Raw genomic sequence first — 17,829 nt, forward strand, 5'->3', positions numbered from 1 at the left:
AGAGTCACACAGCTTTCAAGGGGCTGAGGCCAGATTTGAACTCAGGAAATTGGGTCTTCCTGCCTCCAGAACTGGCACTCAATCTACTTTACCACCTAGCTGCTTGTGGTTTGATGATGCTCCCAAAATGTTAAGTAAATGTTTTTAAACTTAATGTCTAGATTTTCTTGGTCAAGAAAAAGATAATTTTTTAAAAAAATCCTTTCCTTTCCTTCCTAAGTGATAGTTTTGAATGTCTTTGGTCTATTTAGTTTTAGACTACAGCTGTCTAGGTATAGAGAATGTTTGGGAAATACAAAGACTCAGCATTTAGGTAGGTTTCCTGAGTTTAACTTGGATTATCAGAAGATAACTGCATATGCTTTGTAAGGAATAGTGATAGGGAGGGCAGAGAAAGAGAGCTCCCTGAGGAAGCTGTGGGTGCCTCCAAGCAGAGACTCAGACCTCCTTCAGCCTGCAGGGATGGCAGCCCAGAGATCCTGGCTCAGCACTAAGAAAGTGTGAGTCTGTGAGGCGTATCAGGGGTTACAAGAGTAATGTTGGCTAGGTCAAGGTCAAGAGGCTGGGTGGAGCTGTGTGGGCAGCAGAGGTACTCAGGTGGGAATGAGACAGAAGATGCCATGGCCCTTCAAGGGGGGAACGAAAACAGAGGCAGGGTGCAGTAACTTGGTGAAAATCAAGTCATTTGAAGCCTTGAAGATGATTTTTCCTTGTTGCTTGTAGAGTATCAGGCCTGAGTCCCACGGCTTCTTTCCAGCCAATCCACATGGCATCATTTCCTTCACGGGATTCCTGTAGACTTTATTGTCTTTACTGCTTATTTGCCACTTACCAACATGTGTGGCATCATTGTGGATGACAGTTGGCACTGATTAAAGTGCTGAAGGCCATAGTTAAAGGCCTCACTTTCCCTCATCCCAAATTGCAGTCCGCTTGATCCTATCTCCGGCACAGCTCTGCCTCTGTGCAGTGTTGGGTCTGGAACAATGCTCAGGGATTGGTGAGCAAAATGTGCATCAGTTCTAGGTGTCTGTGGCCAAGCCTGAACATTTAGAATGCCCAGTTCAAGGATTTCCACTTTACGTACCCCATGGCGCCTCCCCCCCCATCTTCTTCTCATTTGCCCAAACTTGAAACTTCTGAGCCTTCTCCTGCTCCTTTCTCTTCCTTGAGCCTGACTTCTTCTCAAGCACCACTGAGTGGCTCAGTTGTTCTTGATCATTTTCCTCCTTAGGTGGGCAGGCACAGAGGATAGAGGGTTGGGCCTGGAGTCTGGAAGACCCTGGGAGTTCAAACCTACCTTCCTAGGTTAGTGACCCTGGGTAAGTCATTAACCTCTGTTGGACTCCCTTATCTATAAAATGGTGATGATGATAACGGAGGAGGAGGATCAAATAAATTATCATTTGTAGAGCACTTAGTTAACCTTAAAGAGCCATATGAATTCAAGCTGTTATTATCCTCCTTTCTATTCCATTTCTGTTCAAGCCCTCATTACCTCTCACCTTGAGTGTGTATAACTACCCCTACTCCTTACGCACTGCAGTCAGTCAGCAGCTCTGGGTACAAAAGCGCACTTCCGCTTAAAAGCCCTCTGTGGCTCCCCATTGCCAGTTGATTAGAGTTCAGACTACTCAGTGTTGCAGGCAAGACTGTCTACAGATGATCTTAACGAGGCTTTCTGGTCCCTCCATTCTTTCTCTCGTTCCTCATTCAGGATTGTTCTTGTTGCCTCTGCTTCTAGAATGCCCTTACCGCCATCTCCTCTATTCAAAATTATACCCTCTTTCAGAGTTCAGCCCAGATGACACTCTGCCCATGAAAACTTCCTGAATTTCACTGCCCCCCAATCTCTGAATTCCTATACCCCTTTTGTGGCACTTATCACATTCTAAATTAAGGTTAGATGTGAATGTTTGTGTATACATGTATATGTATGAAGACAAGAATTATGTTTTTCCTCCTTCCTACATAATTAACATTCAAAAAAAGTAAGTTTGTTGAATTAATAAATGGGGCTCAATTCTGCTGTCTGCAGGCCTGACACGCAGCCTTCTGGCCAACTTAGCGCCATGTGCAGCAGATTGATTCTGGCTCCCACAGTCATAAATAGAAATCCCAAAGGTGGAAGGACCTTCAGAGGTCATCCAGCCCAGACTTCACTGCAACATGCCTCCCTTTGACATTCCTGACAAGTGTTCTGGCATCCAGCCTCTACTTAAACATCCCTGAGAGAAAATTTCCTATTTCCTAAAGCCGCCCTCCATTTTCAGACTGGTCTTATTGTCAGAAGCTCTTACTTGCAGCCAAAGTCTACCTCGGCCCTTTAGTGAGATGCAGGGTGGAGGGAATAGAGTTTTGGACTTGGGCCGAGGAAAACCTATGTTTGAATCCTGCCTCAGCCACTTGTTAGCTCTGAGCCCTGAGCATGTCCTGTCCTGGCTCCAAGCTTCTGTGGCCTCTAACATAAAATTCATGGTTTGGACTCGGTGGCCTTTCACCTTTTCTGTACTTGAACGCTCAGGCACAGACTTGGTCTGGTCAGTTCTCCTCTGTCAGAGTTCTTCAAGTATTTGAGAACAGTCATCATTTTGTTTCCTTCTCTCTTTTTTCTTTTTCCAGGCTAAACATTCTTAGATTTTTAAAAAGCATTTGTCATATGATATTCTTTCTTGACCCTTCAAAATACCGATCTCCATCCTTTGGAAACAAAATATTTAATGACTGTGGGGGAAGAAAGAAATAGTGCTGCAAAATAAATGATGAGTTAGAGTAAAACCATTGTGATGAATCCAGTGTGATGTGGTCATATTTTTATCGGTGGTCATACAGTGATCTGTAATATCATACTTTAAAACATATCAGGCACTTTGAAAAATAAATGCAGCTAAATTTGTCTTTCATTATTTCTTGAGTTAGGCTAAACTTGAATTGTGATGATCCTGAAAAAACATTTTTGCACATAATTCTTGTTTCCTGGTTTTAAATTAATTAATTAAACTTTTTTCCCTGATGGAAGTCTACTTTTCCTCACTCCCACTTCTCTTTCCCCTCATTGAGACAGTATGAAAAACCAAATCCCTGTTACACACCTATGTAACCAAGCAAAACAAATTCCCCTATTGGCTGTGTCCAAAAAAATATGCCTCTGTCTGCCTCCTGAGTCTGTTCTCTCTGTCAGGAGGTGAGCACTTGGTTTCATCGTGAGCTGTGGAGTCCTGGTTGGTCGTCTCATTGATCAGCATTCCCAAGTCTTTCAAAGCTGTTTGTCTTTACAGTATTGTTATTCTGGTATAAATTTGTCTCAGATTATTTCACTCTGTATCAGTTCAAATAAGTCTGGTTTGCTTTCTCTAAAACCATCCCTTCATCATTTTTTACTGCACGCAGTAGATAAAACCATAGGCCTAGAGTCAGAAACTCCTGAGTTCTAATCCTGCGTTGGACACTTATTAGCTGTGTAATCCTGGGAAAGTCACTTAACCTCTGTTTGCCTGAGTTGCCTTATCTGTAAAATGATGATAATAACACTTGCCTCCCTAGGTTGTTTTGAGGATCAAATGAGATTATATTTGTAAAGTTTTTTTCAAACCTTAAAACCAAATATAAATGCTAGCTATAATTAATATTCCATCCCACTCTTGGAGTACAACCTTTTCAGCCATTTCCCAATTGATGGGCTTCCTCGCAGTTCCCCATTCTTTGACACCCCAAAAAAGAAATGCTGCTATAAATAGTTTTGTACGTATTGGTCCCTTTTTTCTTTTTTTGATCTCTTTGGAGTATAGACCTAGTAACAGTATTAGGACAGAGGATATATGTAACAGTTTACTAGTTTTGGGAGATGGTTCCAGATTGCAGGACCAGTTCATAGCTCCATTAATGTACCTATTTTCCCATAGTTTCTCCAGCATTTGTCATTTTCCTTTTTTTTTTTCCCAGCTTTGCCAATCTGACTAGTATGAGGTGGAAACTGAGAGTGGTTTTAATTTTTCATTTCTCTAATTATTAGTAATTTAGAACATTTTTTCATCTGTCTATAACAAACTTGGATTTCTTCCTCTTAATACTGCCTACTCATATCCTTTGAGCATTTATCAATTGGAGAATGGCTCTAATTCTTAGAAATTTAAAGCAGTTCCCTATAGATCTTAGAAATGAGATCCTTATCAGAGAAATTTGCCACCAAGATTTTTTTGCTGATTTATCTGCTTTTTTTCTCACAGTAGCTGCCATGGTTTTGGTGGTGCAGAACCTTTTCAATTTTATGTAATCATCAAGCCAAATGTTATAAACTTCTATTTGATTTAATCACCCTAAAGTGACATTTGGCCTTTTGCTCCTTTGCTTTGGGAAGCCTGCTCTTGGACTTCTGAACTTTGCTGATTCTTGGGAAGGGGCTATCCCATTCACTAGTTATCATCCCGTTGTATCTTCAGCAGTATAGGAACACCGGAAGTTTCTAAATTAATATGCTTGGTGACTTCCTCCTAAACATTTCTTTCATAAAAAAAAAACCTCAGTGAAAAAAACCACAATAGTGTTTTTAATTCCAGGTTAAGCACTTTACAATTTGTGTCTCATTTGATCCTCACAGCAACTCTGTGAGGTAGGTGCTTCTAGGATCCCCATTTTACAACTGAAGAAACTAAGGCAGACAGATATTGAGTGATTTGCCCAAGGTCATAAGTAAGTGTTAGAGTCTGGATTTGAACTTGTGTTATTTCTTATTCCATGCCCAGCGCTTTGTGCATTATGGTGCCCCCTAGCCCTCTGCTTCAGAACTTTGAGGAAGAAATATAGTTAATGATTTTTAAGAATAGCGCTAAGAGACTGGACTGGATTTTGTAACAGAATGCTCTGAGGGTTTCCCTCGCTCCGGGCTTCTTTTCCACTGTGTGTTCAGATGTCTCCACAACTGTGTCCTCCCATTCACTGCTGCCCTCGTTATTGCTACCTTTACTGAACACTCTTCATTCCCTTGTCATTTGGTTTCTAGCGGTCCCACACTCCAGACACTGCTCTCACAAAGACTGCCAGTGAAGTCTTTTTAAAAAAAGCTTTCTTGATTTTTTTTAAACATTACTTGCATATTCTATAGACTCCGACTTCCCCCCCCCACCTTCTTGTACTAAATAAGCAGAGTCAAGCCAAAACCTTGAGCTACGCTTGGCCAAAGGAGCAAAGGCGAGCATCCTCCCAGTGTTGTGCGGTGCTCCTAACTGGGCAGGACTTTCTAAGAGTCTCCTTCTTCATCATGGCCTCGTCGGATGCTCTTCTCAGTCCTCATCCTCACTGATTTTTCTGGACCATTCAGGCCTCTCGTCACACTCTTTATGGGTCTGTGGTGATTGATATTTTCTTGATCACCTCTTTCTCCTGGATGTTAATTCCAACGACTTCTCTTTTAAATTATCTCTGCTTTATACTGTATATATTTGTTTGCTGGTTGTCTCCCTTGTTAGGATGTGAGGTTCTTGAGGGCAGGAACTTTTGTCTCTTAGTGTGTAGCTCAGTGCTGGCACGTAGTAGGTACTTAATAAATATTTATTAACTCTCTCCTTTTTGGTAATATGATCCATGATTTTTTTCCCCAGGTTTTTTTTAGCATTCTCCCCTCTTTCAGTTACTTTGAGAATTGGTACCTTAAAATTGTGTTGTCTGGTATAATATTCAGGCTTTCTCTTACTAGTCAGAGCCCACCCTCTGAAAGCTGTCTGCCACAGCCATGAGGTGATATGGGGAAATGAGGTTGGGGGGTGGGGGATGGTGCCTGTGGTAGCTGCTGCTTTGGGTGTCTGTGTGGTGATGAGGTTATAACTGCTCCTGGACCCAGAAGGAGATGTTGGGGGATAAAGGCAGGGGTGGGTCTTCCAGGTGGCCTGAAAACCCCTTTGCCGAAGGCTTCCACCCTCTCCCCACTCTTCACACCCTGCATGGGGTCGCACCCTGGTACCCCAGAGTTCAAGAGAGCAGTCATGTGGGCCCCAGGCCTCCCTCGTCTGCATGCTCCTGGCCTAGTCAGGTTGCTCCTCCTGCCCATGTTTCTTTGGTGTTTGATGCCTTCCTGCTACAGCAAGGCCCTGGAGGCTTGAGAGTCATGATCCAGATGTGCTGCCGTTGTCACTGGTGGGACATCCTTAATACTGTTCTCCATCTTCCCAATTTGGTGCTCATTCTCCCTAGAAAAAGGTGTCAAACTCCAGTCAGGCCAGCCGTGGCCTGTATCCCCACCCCCACTGCCTCTCCAACTAGATTCAGTGTAACTGGGAAGGAGTTCATCGAAGAAATGAAAATACAAGACATATTAACATTACATTTGAAAACTAAGGCCATCTGCAGCTGCAGAGTCCACTGTAGGGACTGGTGGCCCCATTTCTATTTCATTTTCCCCCCATTGTTATATACAACTGCCAGATCAGACTGAGTTGTTTCTCTTGCTCAGAAACATTCTGTGATTCCCTAGTGCCTTAAGACAAAAGAAGCATTTTGTAGGCATGGATTGATTTTGGTTGTGTTCTTGGTTGTGTGATTGTGCCTTGTCCCCAGGGGAAAGGCCAGGAGGACTGGGGCCTTCCTTTTCAAAGACATTGTTCCATTTATTCTCATGTGATTTTGGCCAGCCTGATAGCCAGCCCTAAAAATTATTCCGTGAATAAGAAAATACGGTTTAAGATTATGAGAGGCTGAATTGACGTTGGTTGGAGGTTAGGTTTTGCTTCAGGCATACATATATTCCTTGACTTCCTAAAATCCCGCCTAAGGCCCAGGAAAAGTTTGGAGCAATCTTTGATACTGGGTTGTTTTGTTTTTTGGTTTTGTTCCCATGTGGGATGCTTTTGTTTTTGTTATAGAGAAGACTGAATGTTGCTGGAGCTCTGTCTGAGTTTGATTAATTCAGTGGCAGAAAAGTTAAAAAGCCTGTAATCTCTGGACCAGTAAAAATCGTAGTTACTGGTTAAAGCAGATGTACTGAAGAGAATTGTTGGAGCGACTCTCCAGCCCAGGACCTGTTGTTTTTGCTAGCCAGATGGTCAAGGAAATCTGGCCTTACCTGCTCTTTCCTTATGTGCATATGAGATGTAAGGAGATTACCTACTTCCCTTTGGTTTAGAAATCTTGGTGTAAGCAGCATGTGTGAAACCAGAATAAAAGGAACTGCAAAATGCCCAATCTAGGATGGGGGGGGGGGGGCAGAATTCCACTTAGGAAGTGTGATTTCTTTTGTTAGGAGAAAAAGAACATTTAAAAATTATATGGGGCGGGGGGAGGGAGAGAACCCATGTCCTGAGCATTCTGTAATTTGATAGAATGAAAGCAGACAACATTACCTGGAACCCAAAGGGTTCAGTTTGTTTCTAAGCAATTGCTATACTATATGGAGAAGTTGGAAACCTTTCCTTTAAATGCACAGAGTTAATAATGCAGATGTATTATCATGCAGGGATGGGAGTGAGCAGCCCATGAAATAGCTGCCAAAGCACCTGGAGGAAAGGCCTCTGTGGTCATCTGGGTTCTTGGGTAGGTCACTGCCAAGTGATCGAAATTGAAGGGTAAACTGAGACTTAGAATGCCCCACAGGTCTTGCCTGGAGGCAGTGTGGGTCTGACCAAGGACCGAGGCTTCGCATTGGTTCTGCCACCTACTCTAGCCTTCACTTCGCTTCGAAAAGTTCAAATGCAGTAAATTCAGCCCATGTTTGCAAAAGGCCTAGTGGGCAAAGAGTCAGCCTCAGAGGCAGGAAGATCTGGCTGTGGACCTCTCCTCAGACATCTGGGCTTTGGGACCCTCAATAAGCAAGTCCCTTAACTCCTCAGTGATTATATGCAGGGAAGTAGCCCATCACCATTGGCACAGGGAGTTTCCTGATATCCTCTACTAGGGAAATCACAGGTTGGGGAACAAACCCGCATAAGCTAGTGGGCCAGGTGCAGGAGTTCTAGCGACGTTGCTGTCTGCAACAAATGTCTATTTGACTGGAGGTGAGAGGAATGTGACCTGGATACGGGTGAGTCTAATACCAGTAAGGGCATGATGGGCACAGAAAAGAAAGTGGGACCAGTGGCTCCAGAAATCTTTGGGTGGGGAGAGAATGCTTACAGTTGGAGGGATGAGCTCAAAGTGTTCATACTTTAGGTGTTGCAAGAAAGTTTTATTCCTGTACTTAACTTCAGAGCTGGTACAGGGGCAGAGCTTGAGAAGGCTTCCAGGCCAGTCTGAAAAGGCCTAGGGGCTGGTCATGCTTCATTCTGAATGCCTTGGTGAGACCTGGCCTGGCCCAACCTTGCAGCCCAGTTGTTTGTATGGCATCTGGTGGTTAGCTGATCACCCACCTCCTTCAGTACTTCCTCCCTCTCCCTTTGGAAGTGGCTCTCTGAGAAATCACAGAAATGTGGGCACAGCCAGAACTTCATGAGCACAGCTTCGATAGGGCCTGGTTCAGGCTTCTCTTTGGGATCAGGGCAGCCTTCACAGCATCCAGGTAATGACCCCACTCATCTGGGGCAGGTCTGTCCGAGCTTAGAGAAGGGAGCAAGTTCTGGTGCTATAGAAGGAACTGAAATGCCTTTGTGCTTTTATTTCACCAGCTCCTCACAAAGTGCATCCCCCTGGGCAGGGATAGGGAGGAGGAGGAGGTGGCTCACAGAGAGGCTGGCAAAAATAAGGCTGAAAAGGGAGGTGGGGGCCAGATGGAGGGGGTCTTCAGTGCCAGCCTGAGGTGTTTCTAGCCTCTAAGTAATAGGGAACCATGGAAGGTTTGAATAGGGAAATAACCAGATTTGTTCTTTAGGTAGATTATTTGGCACCTTTAGCAAACAGGCATTGGCAAGGCAGAGGCTGGAGGTGGGGAGCCTACGTGAAGAAGTTAGTGTTTGAAGGAGAGATGCTGAGAGCCTGAAATTGGGAGGTGGCGTCTTGAGAGCGAGCAGGCACATAATTGGATGCAGAGAGGCAAGGAGAGTGAATACTTCTCGAAGACTGAGGTCGAGGTCTTCTCACCACCAACTTGGGGGTGAGGATACCTTCCCTGTCTCCTCCAGGGCTTGTGAGGATTAAATGGAGTAATCAGTAAGAAAGAGACTTTCATTGGGATGGGGAACTCCTTGTGAGCAAACCCTCCCTCCCAGTGTGGGTGGGTACCTTTCTGCAAAGGATACTTCAGAGAGTGCCCTGGGGCACTGAAAGGCTGAGTCACCCAGCCAGTGTGTGACAAAAAGGCAGCACTCGAACCTGATTCTTGGTGTTCAGGCTTGTGCCCTATGCACTAGGCCATCCTAAAGAAAGAGTCCTCACCAATGTTGTTGTTACACTTGTTTTAAAGTCCTGGGTCTGTTTCCATTAGGAAGTGATGGGCTTTTCTAAAGTGTCTGAGTGGTTGGTAGAAGCACTGCTCCCATGAAGCTGTTTGCTCTGTACTGAGATGCCCCAACACACCTCAGGTCTAAACACTGAGCATGGGGGTGGCAGCAGAGAATACAGGCCACATGAGATGATAGCATTCCAAAACTTGTGTATCTCCTTAAAATGAGATGTCTATGGCTTAATTTTTTTTCTGAATTGAAGACTTTTTACAGATTCATCATCTTCTACAACCCAGTGTTTCTTTTTTAAAGTAGGAAATATTCCGATCATAAACCTTTAGAAATCTCTCAATACGGATGGTATACATGGCTCAAGGGAACCTCCATATGTCACCAAATTAAATGATTTGCTTCTTAATCTGAAAAATCAGTGGCCAAGCCTCTGGAGAGCCCATAGTTTGACCCCTGGGACAGACCACTACACTAGCTTTTCTTGGGGAAATAAAGTTGCCAAGCCCCTTGCAGTCCCTAAGGGCTCCTCATTGGGTGTGTCTGTTCCAGTGTGTTTCTACCCAATCTCTTATGCCCAATTGAATATGTCCCTGGAGTGTTAAACCCCTTAGATAAAGGAGAATTTCTTTCTGTTTGATTTTGTCAGTGACTGGAAGATTGTTTCTCATGGTTCAAATAGTGATCTTGTTCTGTTTAACAAACTACTTGCCTTAACTGTTTCCCAGGCTAGGTCAAATGTCGACTGTGTTCTTTCCAAGTATGGTATTTTTGCTCTGGCCAGGCATTGTTTCGTGAGGACGTCTCTAGTGGATTACATTCACTTGTCATAAGGACTTAAGTTTCAAGTGGACTGGATTCTAGTTTCCCAGAGATCCATCTATCTGTAGCTTCTCACGTTGGCCCCAGTAAGCAGGAGAAGACAGCAGAGCCGAAGTCAGTGTGGGAGAAAGGCTTGGTATTAACAAACCTGACAAGACAGGAGGAGTCCCTGTTCCTCAAGAAGTTACTTGCTCCTCCAGCTCCATATGTGTAACCCTCTGATGCTGCAGTTTTAGGGGGAAGCCGCTGTCAGGGTTACCAAAACATCAAAGTCCTTGAAAGAGAAGTGTGAGCCAAGCTGATGTTGTTTCCACAGCAGCCTATTAATAGTTAACGTTTTCAAAGCACCTACTGTGTGCTAGGTGCTGTGCTAAGCATTTTACAAGCATTATTGCCTTTAATCCTCACAACAACCCTGGGAGGTAGATGTGGTTATTATCCCCACTTCACAGTTGAGGAAACTGAGGCAAACAGGTTTGTCCCTGACTTGCTAAATGTCTGAGACTAGATTTGAACTCAGGTCCAGTGCTTTCGCCCCTGTAGGTCATGAGCTGGAGACTACATTATGACACAGTGGCGTCACTTCTTAGTGTCACAGAAAGCAGTGAAAACAAAAGACAAGGTAGGTTGGCTTCCAGAAAGGATCTCTTTCTAAATATTTAACTGGAAACAAAGCCCATTTTTGTTGTTCTCTATCGCATTCAAGTCTGAAATGGTTGCTATCTAAAGCCAGCTTTCTGGCCTCTTCTGCCTTTGTTCTTGTGTCCCTGTTTCAAACCACTGACAGAAGAGTCTAGCAGAACTGACTTTGTTTTTGAAAACCTTAGTTGTTTTTACTTGGTGGTTTCAGAATTTAAATGGGTTAGTGAGTGCAGAAATGGCCTATTTATGCCCCCGGGGCCTGTTGTCCTTCAACCTTTTTGCATTATTCTTGGAGCTGAGCATCATGTAAACTTTAGAATTGTCCTTCCCCCTAAGTTTATTGAATCTCTGGGCAGGCAAGGTGAATAGAGTGCTGGACTGGGAGTCAGGAAGCCCAGGGCTCAGATCCTGCTTCTCAGGAATCAGTTTCCTCAACCCTAAAGTGAAAAGAACTACACTAGCTGTAGAACTTAGTCCACAGCGTCGTTGGGAGACTCAAATGAAGTGATATATGTGAAGGAGAGTGTTATGTGTAAGTGGCTATTGTTGTTATCGTTACCAGAAAAATAATATGTTAACAGTCATGTCAAGAAATGACCTAGCCATAGAATATCTGGATTATAGTAAGGCTTTCTCTAAAGCTGTATGGTGTCCTTCTAGATGAGGTTGAGAGATGCAGGGGGGATAATGGGCAAATTTGGAATCAAGTGTACCCAAAGTATGTTAATCAGTGTATTAGTGTCAACTCTATTGCTATTCTGTAGGGCTTTGTCCTTGGCCCTAATCTCCGCAGTGATTTTATCAGGGACTTGGATTAAAACATGCATGGTGCGCTGAGAAAATGTACAGATGAGATGCAGCTGGGTGGGAGGATAGCTAATACACCAAATGAAGAATTTGGATCCAACAAGCTCTTTGTAAAATGATGGGCTGAATGGAAGAAAGTGAAATTGATGCTTGAACTTTAATGGATCCTTGACTGTTGGAGTTCACAGTCATGTTCTTTGGTAACTCCGAAGAGCAATTTTAGTGAGTTGGTGAGGGTGGAAGGCAGATTACAGAGCAATGAGACATGAGTGGGAAGAGAGACAGTGGAGAGATCGTGTATAAACGCTTTGTGAAGTCGAGAGAAAACCTGGGCATGTGTATAGGCCATGGCTAAGGAAGGAGCCCATGGCTAAGGAGAGGTTGAAGTTTCGAGAAGGAGGTGATAAAGAGAGGGTGAGGGGCAGTGGGATTGAGGGCGCAAGTAAATGTGTTGGCTTTGGTGGGGAAAAGAGCCATTCCTTCATGAGATGCAGGAGCACACGAGGGCATGAGGGACAATGGCGGGCTTGGGAAGTCTAGAATAGGGGAGGAGGAGGAGAGATCTCCTGAAAGGGAAGTAGAGGAGAGTGTTTAGAAACTGCAATGGGGAGCACAATAGAAAGTCAGTGAGAGGAGAGTAAAAGGAAGACACACTGAGTCTTCAGTTGGGATTAGATCATGTAAACCTGTAGTAGATCCAGTCAAACATAGAAGATATGAAGAGAGGTTTTGGCTCAGCACAAGGAACAACACTTAATAATTGTGGCTACTGTAAAGTGGAGTCAGCTGGGTGAGGAATTCTGGAAGCCAGACAGATGTTTATTGGAAGTGGTGAAGAAGGGATTCCTGCTTCAGGGAGGGCTCAGTTTAGGTGGCCTCTGAGGCCCTTTCAGTTCTCATATTCTGTGATTCTGAAAGTATCTGATTGGCAGTGCTTAGAACGTGCTCAAAGGGAGGCAATGGATGAGGGCAGGAAGCCCAGGGGGTTTAATTTTCTGTCTCTTGTCAGCTCTCTTCAAGCAGGTCTAGAAAAAACTTTCCCAAGAAGCAAGTTCTGATGAAAAACTTGAAGAAGGAATGGAGAAGTCACATAGGAAACATTTCTCATGTTAAAAAATGGTTTGAAAGGCATGGAAATGGGTAACAGTGAGGCCAAAGTGATCTCCTGGAACTGAGGCTAATAGCAGGTTAGGAGATAACCTTCAGACTCCCTCCTCTGAGTCCTCCTGGGATTCCCAGAGCTGGAAAGGACCTCAGCGGCTGGCTGCCCCCACAGCAGTCATACTGATGGCTGGCATTTGTGTGGCAGAGTGCTAGAGCCTCACTGTAGCCTGGAGTTAAGTGCTGTAGGGATGATTATTACCAATTAATTCATAGAGGAGAAAACTGAGGCTGAGAAAAATTACCTGACTTACCCAGAGTCACATAGTTAGTAAGTCTGAGATGGACTTGAACCTCTAAATTCCGCACTCTGTCTCCTCCACCTTACTGTGATGTCTGCCTGCACAGCCTTCTCTCACTTAAATCCACTTAAATCCACTTAAATCACCTTCCTGAAGTCATGATGTCCTCTTCAGGAATGCAGCGTCTCCAACAAGGGGTCATTGAGCTTTTGTTCAAGTACCTTCAGTAAAAGGGAGGTTCCTGCAGCTCATTCCACTTTGGTCCAGACTCTGTTTGGTGGAAAGTTCTTTTTTTCATCTTTCCTATGTATGCCTCTTCACAGCGACCACACATGGCCCCTCCCCATTTGGTTCTTTGGGGCCTGCTTCCATAGGACAGTCAGCATGTTATTACTAGAGTCCTTTCAAAGACTTACTGTTGTTGTAGTTCAGCTACTTTCAGTCGTGTCAGACTCTTCGTGGTCCCATTGGGGGTTTTCTTGGCAGAGGTACTGGAGTGGTTTGCCACTTCCTTCTTTAGCTCATTTGACAGATGAGGAAACTGAGGCAAACAGGGTTAAGTGACTTGCTTAGGGTCTCACAGCTTGTAAGTGTCTGAGGCTGGATTTGAACTTGGACATGCTTTGTTCTTGCCTGTACCATGGCAGTTCTTTATGATTGCTGCTGCCTTTTCTAGATTGTCACAGACCATCTCTTTAATAATCTAGAACTTTTCCAGGAGTCACAAGCCTCTGTACTTCTCAGGCCCCATTCCCTTCCCTTTTTAGAGAACTGCCCCATTCTTATGGCGTGCCTTGAGTACTTAGTAGCCCCATTGGCCACTTCTTTCAGCACCTGAGACCAGAAGTGTCAGAGAAGTCTTGTCTCCCTGCTGATCTTAGGTACCAAACCTTACTGGCCACTATTTTTCTGTCTTTTCCAGGGCCTTCGCAATGAATGGAAGCAAAATAAAGAGTTGAACAGTTCTGCCTTCTCTGGGTCTCTTCATCATCTCTCCCCATTTCACAGTTGAGAAACCTGAGGCCTAGAGCCCTTAACTTGTCCAGGGCCACACAGTGAGTTGGTAGTGGAGCTGGGGTCCAGCCCTTTGCTAGCGTACTATGATAGCCCTTGCCCCGTTTTGGAAAATTAAGAAACTTAAATAAATAATTGGGGAATTTTTTCTCTTTTCCTCTCCTGCCAGGGCACCAAGGGAGTATTGGCAGAAAGTGGGCTAAAGGCCTTGCTTAGATGACTTTCCCATCTCTCCCCATGTTCCCTCTGCTCTTTTTGATGGGGAGGACCTACATCTCCAAGAGACCTGGCGCCATGCTGTGGGGAGCTGAAGGCTCCTTCTCCAAAGGCTGCTATTAAGTGACACTGGTGGCTGTCTCCAGAGACTGCTCCAGGCCATCTTTTCTGGCTTTTGTAAACAGCAGACTAACAGATTTGAGAAAGAAATTTTCTTTAAAGTTTGAATCAAGGAGAAAGAAAAGTTGGGGAGGAGGTTTCCTCAGAGAGAAATGAAAAGGAGGGGAAATCTGAAAAGTAAGCAGAACATTTACAGAGATTAAGTCATTTGGTTAGTGTAGGAACATGAAATTTATTATAGAGGACTGGGTTTGCTAAATTTAAATGTTTATTCATATTGTTCAAAATTCACTGAGAGAGGGAGCAGCTGGGTGGCACAGTGGATAGTGCACTGGCCCTGGAGTCAGGAGTACCTGAGTTCAAATCCAGCCTCAGACACTTACTAGCTGTGTAATCCTGGGCAAGTCATTTAACTGTAATTGCCTCCCCCCAAAAAAAATCACTGAGAGTTTATTTTTCAATGTTTTTAATTGTTATTTCAGTTGAAATTAGAAACTACTAAACTCTAACAAACCCATCTTTTAGTTTCGGACCAGTTCATGAGAAGACACAATTTTGAACAGAAGAAGCTCACCGTTTTTGTAAAACAAAGCAAGGTGCTACCTTATGGCCTCTGGCCCAGTTGAAAAGGAATGAAGCAGAGAAAGGGGAACAGAAAGTGAGAGAAAAGACTAATCCAAGATTTGTGAGCCGTGAATCAGCTCCTGACTTCTCCTGCTTCTGGGGCTGTTTGTCACCATCAGGATTCCTGAGATTTGAGGGCATGCTGAGATCGAGGCAAGAGTTTCCATCTTTTCACATGTTAGTTTCTTGTTTTGGAATATCTTCAGTTGCCAAACTTTTCTTAAATGATTAGCGAGTATCAGGAACTATGACCAGTGCTGGGAGATATAAGGAAAGTCTATAAGGAGCTTAAATCCTAATGGAGGTGACTGTGTATGTGCAAGATGCATGTATAGCACATGGAGGAGCAGGCCACTGGGGGAGGGGTGTTGGAGAAGGCTGAGGACTCTGGGAGGAACTCAAGGTTGTTACAGCTTTAAATTCAATCCTGGAGGTAATAGGGAGTTGATTGATTAGAGAGGGACATGGTCAGGGCTGTAGTTGAGGAAAATTGTTTTCGTAACAGAGGATGGATGCAAGTGGAGAGAGACTAAAGGTGGTGGTCCAGGTGAGAGGTGATGAAGCCCTGGGTTGTGTGAGTGGAAGAGATGGGAAGGTAGAAATGATGAGACTTGGCACCTCATTGGACACGTGGAGTGAGTAAGAGTAGAACTGGAGATGGTTTCGAGTGACTAGATGTTAGTAAAGGGAAGTGGAAAGGAGGGAGGCTTGAGTGAGGAAGGGAGAGATGAGGAGTTCTACTTGGAATATGCTGAATTGGAGATGTCTCTGAGCCAGTTAGATATGTCCAATCATCTGCTGGTGATGTGAGCCTGCAGCCTGGAATAGAGAGACACTAGGGCTGGAGAGTCAGATCTGGGACTGCCCTGTATAAAGGGGATGATGCTAATGGAACCTCTTGGAGACAAGAGATCACCAAATGAAATAAGGAGAGGAGTAAAATAGAAGAGAGTCCCAGGCCTTGGGGGCACCTACAGTTAGTGACATGGGTGAAGATCAAGCAAAGGATACTGGACAAGAAGATAGTACCCAGCAGGAAAAGGGGCTCAGCAGGGCCAGATACCTAATACGAGGAGGACAAGGACGAGGACAGAGAAAATGTCATTAGCTTGGGCCATTAAGAAATCATTCATTTCAGGTAACTTTTCTGTTTCCAAACACTTAATTTTTTTTCTGACTTGCCGCAGAAAATGAAGGATTCTGATGTAGGCAGTAATTAGGAGTCAGAAATGGTACAAAGATTTTTGTAGCCTTGTTACAGAAGGGATGTGCTTGGTAGAATGCTGGGCCAGGCAGCACTCAGTGCTCTGAAGCATTTATTTGTTCAGTTTTTATTATTATTTTTATTCTGAACTCAGACACTAGAAATAAATGGGCATGGTACAACAAAAGGATTGTACAGGAAGCTACCAAGCTTGGTTTTCTTACATATATAACAGATTCAGCTCATGTCTAGCCTTCTTTTCTCTCTTGTATATTTCATTTTTTTAAGTTAACAAGCAGTTAAGTTCCCCCCATCCCACAGCCCTCTTTCTTCCACTCTGACATTTAAAAGGCTCTTTCCGATGCCACATCCCTATGTGTTCTACTTATTTTGCACCTTCCTCTTGTAGTTAGAGACGGGAGAAACCTTAGGCACCATCAAAACCCATGCCTTCATTTAACGGATGAGGAATTTGAGCCTCAGAAAAGTTAAGAAACCTGGCTGGAGTCACACAGCTGGTGTCAGAGGTGCAATTTACACCCAGATATTCTGGACTCCCAGTCAAACCCTCAGCTGTTCGCACTCCCTTGATGGTGGGGACCCTCACAAGTGCCTGGCACGACACCTCCTTCCTATGCTGACCCACAATCAGTGTCTAATGAAACCAAGTGTTGTACTATAGTCATATTTCTTAAGTCATGGTCTCACAAGCCCAAAGCAGCAGAAACTGCCTAATTCTTTCTATTTGTCATTGAAGTCCTTAACTTTCTGTTCTGTATTTGTAAACAGAAACTCTCAAGTCTTCAGAATCAGTTGCTCCATAGGGAATGTTTAACTGAATTCCACAAAGGGGGGGAAGCACATGCCCAGTGCCAGGTGTTGTGCCCGGGGTTCCCAAAGCAGAAACCAGATAGGTCCTGCCCTCAGAGAGCTTCCCCTCTCTCTGCTTTTACATCCAAAATTAGGTTGCAGTTTCTAAAAATGTCAAGGGAAAGGCAGGTCCAGAAGCAGTATAATTAAGTGCTTTATTTGCCTTAAATATTTTATTCATTCATTTCTCTAAAAACCTTACTGATACTAAATCTAGTTTTTCAGAGAAAGTAGTCCTTGAAGCAAAAGCCCTGTCATCTTCTCATTTCTTTCAGCATCTTTGATAGAAAGTTCTTGGTGCTTTACAAACATAAAGAGTGTTACAGAGGCCAGTGTTTATGCAGGAGCATCCAAAGTCAGGGTTTTTTGTTTTGTTTTCTCCAAGCATGAAGGGAAGCAACATGTTGTTGACTCCTGCAGGTGGTGCCTGGGGAGACCTGTTCCTCTGGGCTTTTCTCCTGGGCCCTTCAGGGGACTTAATGGGAGGCAGCTCTTCACTTGTAACAGCCTCTGCTCTTTGGCTGCCTTGTGGTTCCCAAGCATCTTGTGGACTGAGTTCTAGGGACAGAGTGGGTGGAAAGATGAATCTGAAAGCTTGGGGAAAAGGTGACAGAACACTGGGGTCGAGGCCCAGTATATCCTTCAGCTGCTGTATAACCTTGGGGGATTGAGTCCACCTCTCTGGGTGCCTTTTTCTTTCTGTGGAAAGCAAGTGCTGTTACATGATCTCTAAGATTCTTTCCAGTTCGAAATCCTTTTATTTCTAGATTGTGTAGTCCAGCCTTTCATTTTAAAA

At 44.1% G+C, this 17,829-nt stretch overlaps 1 protein-coding gene and 1 long non-coding RNA gene across 3 annotated transcripts in view; both read left to right on the plus strand.

Annotated features, from left to right (window-relative positions):
• The window catches only part of PDE6D (phosphodiesterase 6D), a 53,340-nt gene that overhangs the window by 3,746 nt on the left and 31,765 nt on the right, over positions 1-17,829 (plus strand). The gene's annotated exons all lie outside the window — the stretch shown is intronic.
• Positions 7,254-15,884, plus strand: LOC140522231 (uncharacterized). The gene is made up of 2 exons (XR_011973255.1): positions 7,254-10,755; positions 13,908-15,884. It is a non-coding gene; the product is annotated as an uncharacterized lncRNA (long non-coding RNA).

Source organism: Notamacropus eugenii, chromosome 2 (assembly GCF_028372415.1).
Source record: "Notamacropus eugenii isolate mMacEug1 chromosome 2, mMacEug1.pri_v2, whole genome shotgun sequence".
In the NCBI taxonomy this organism is placed as follows: domain Eukaryota; kingdom Metazoa; phylum Chordata; class Mammalia; order Diprotodontia; family Macropodidae; genus Notamacropus; species Notamacropus eugenii.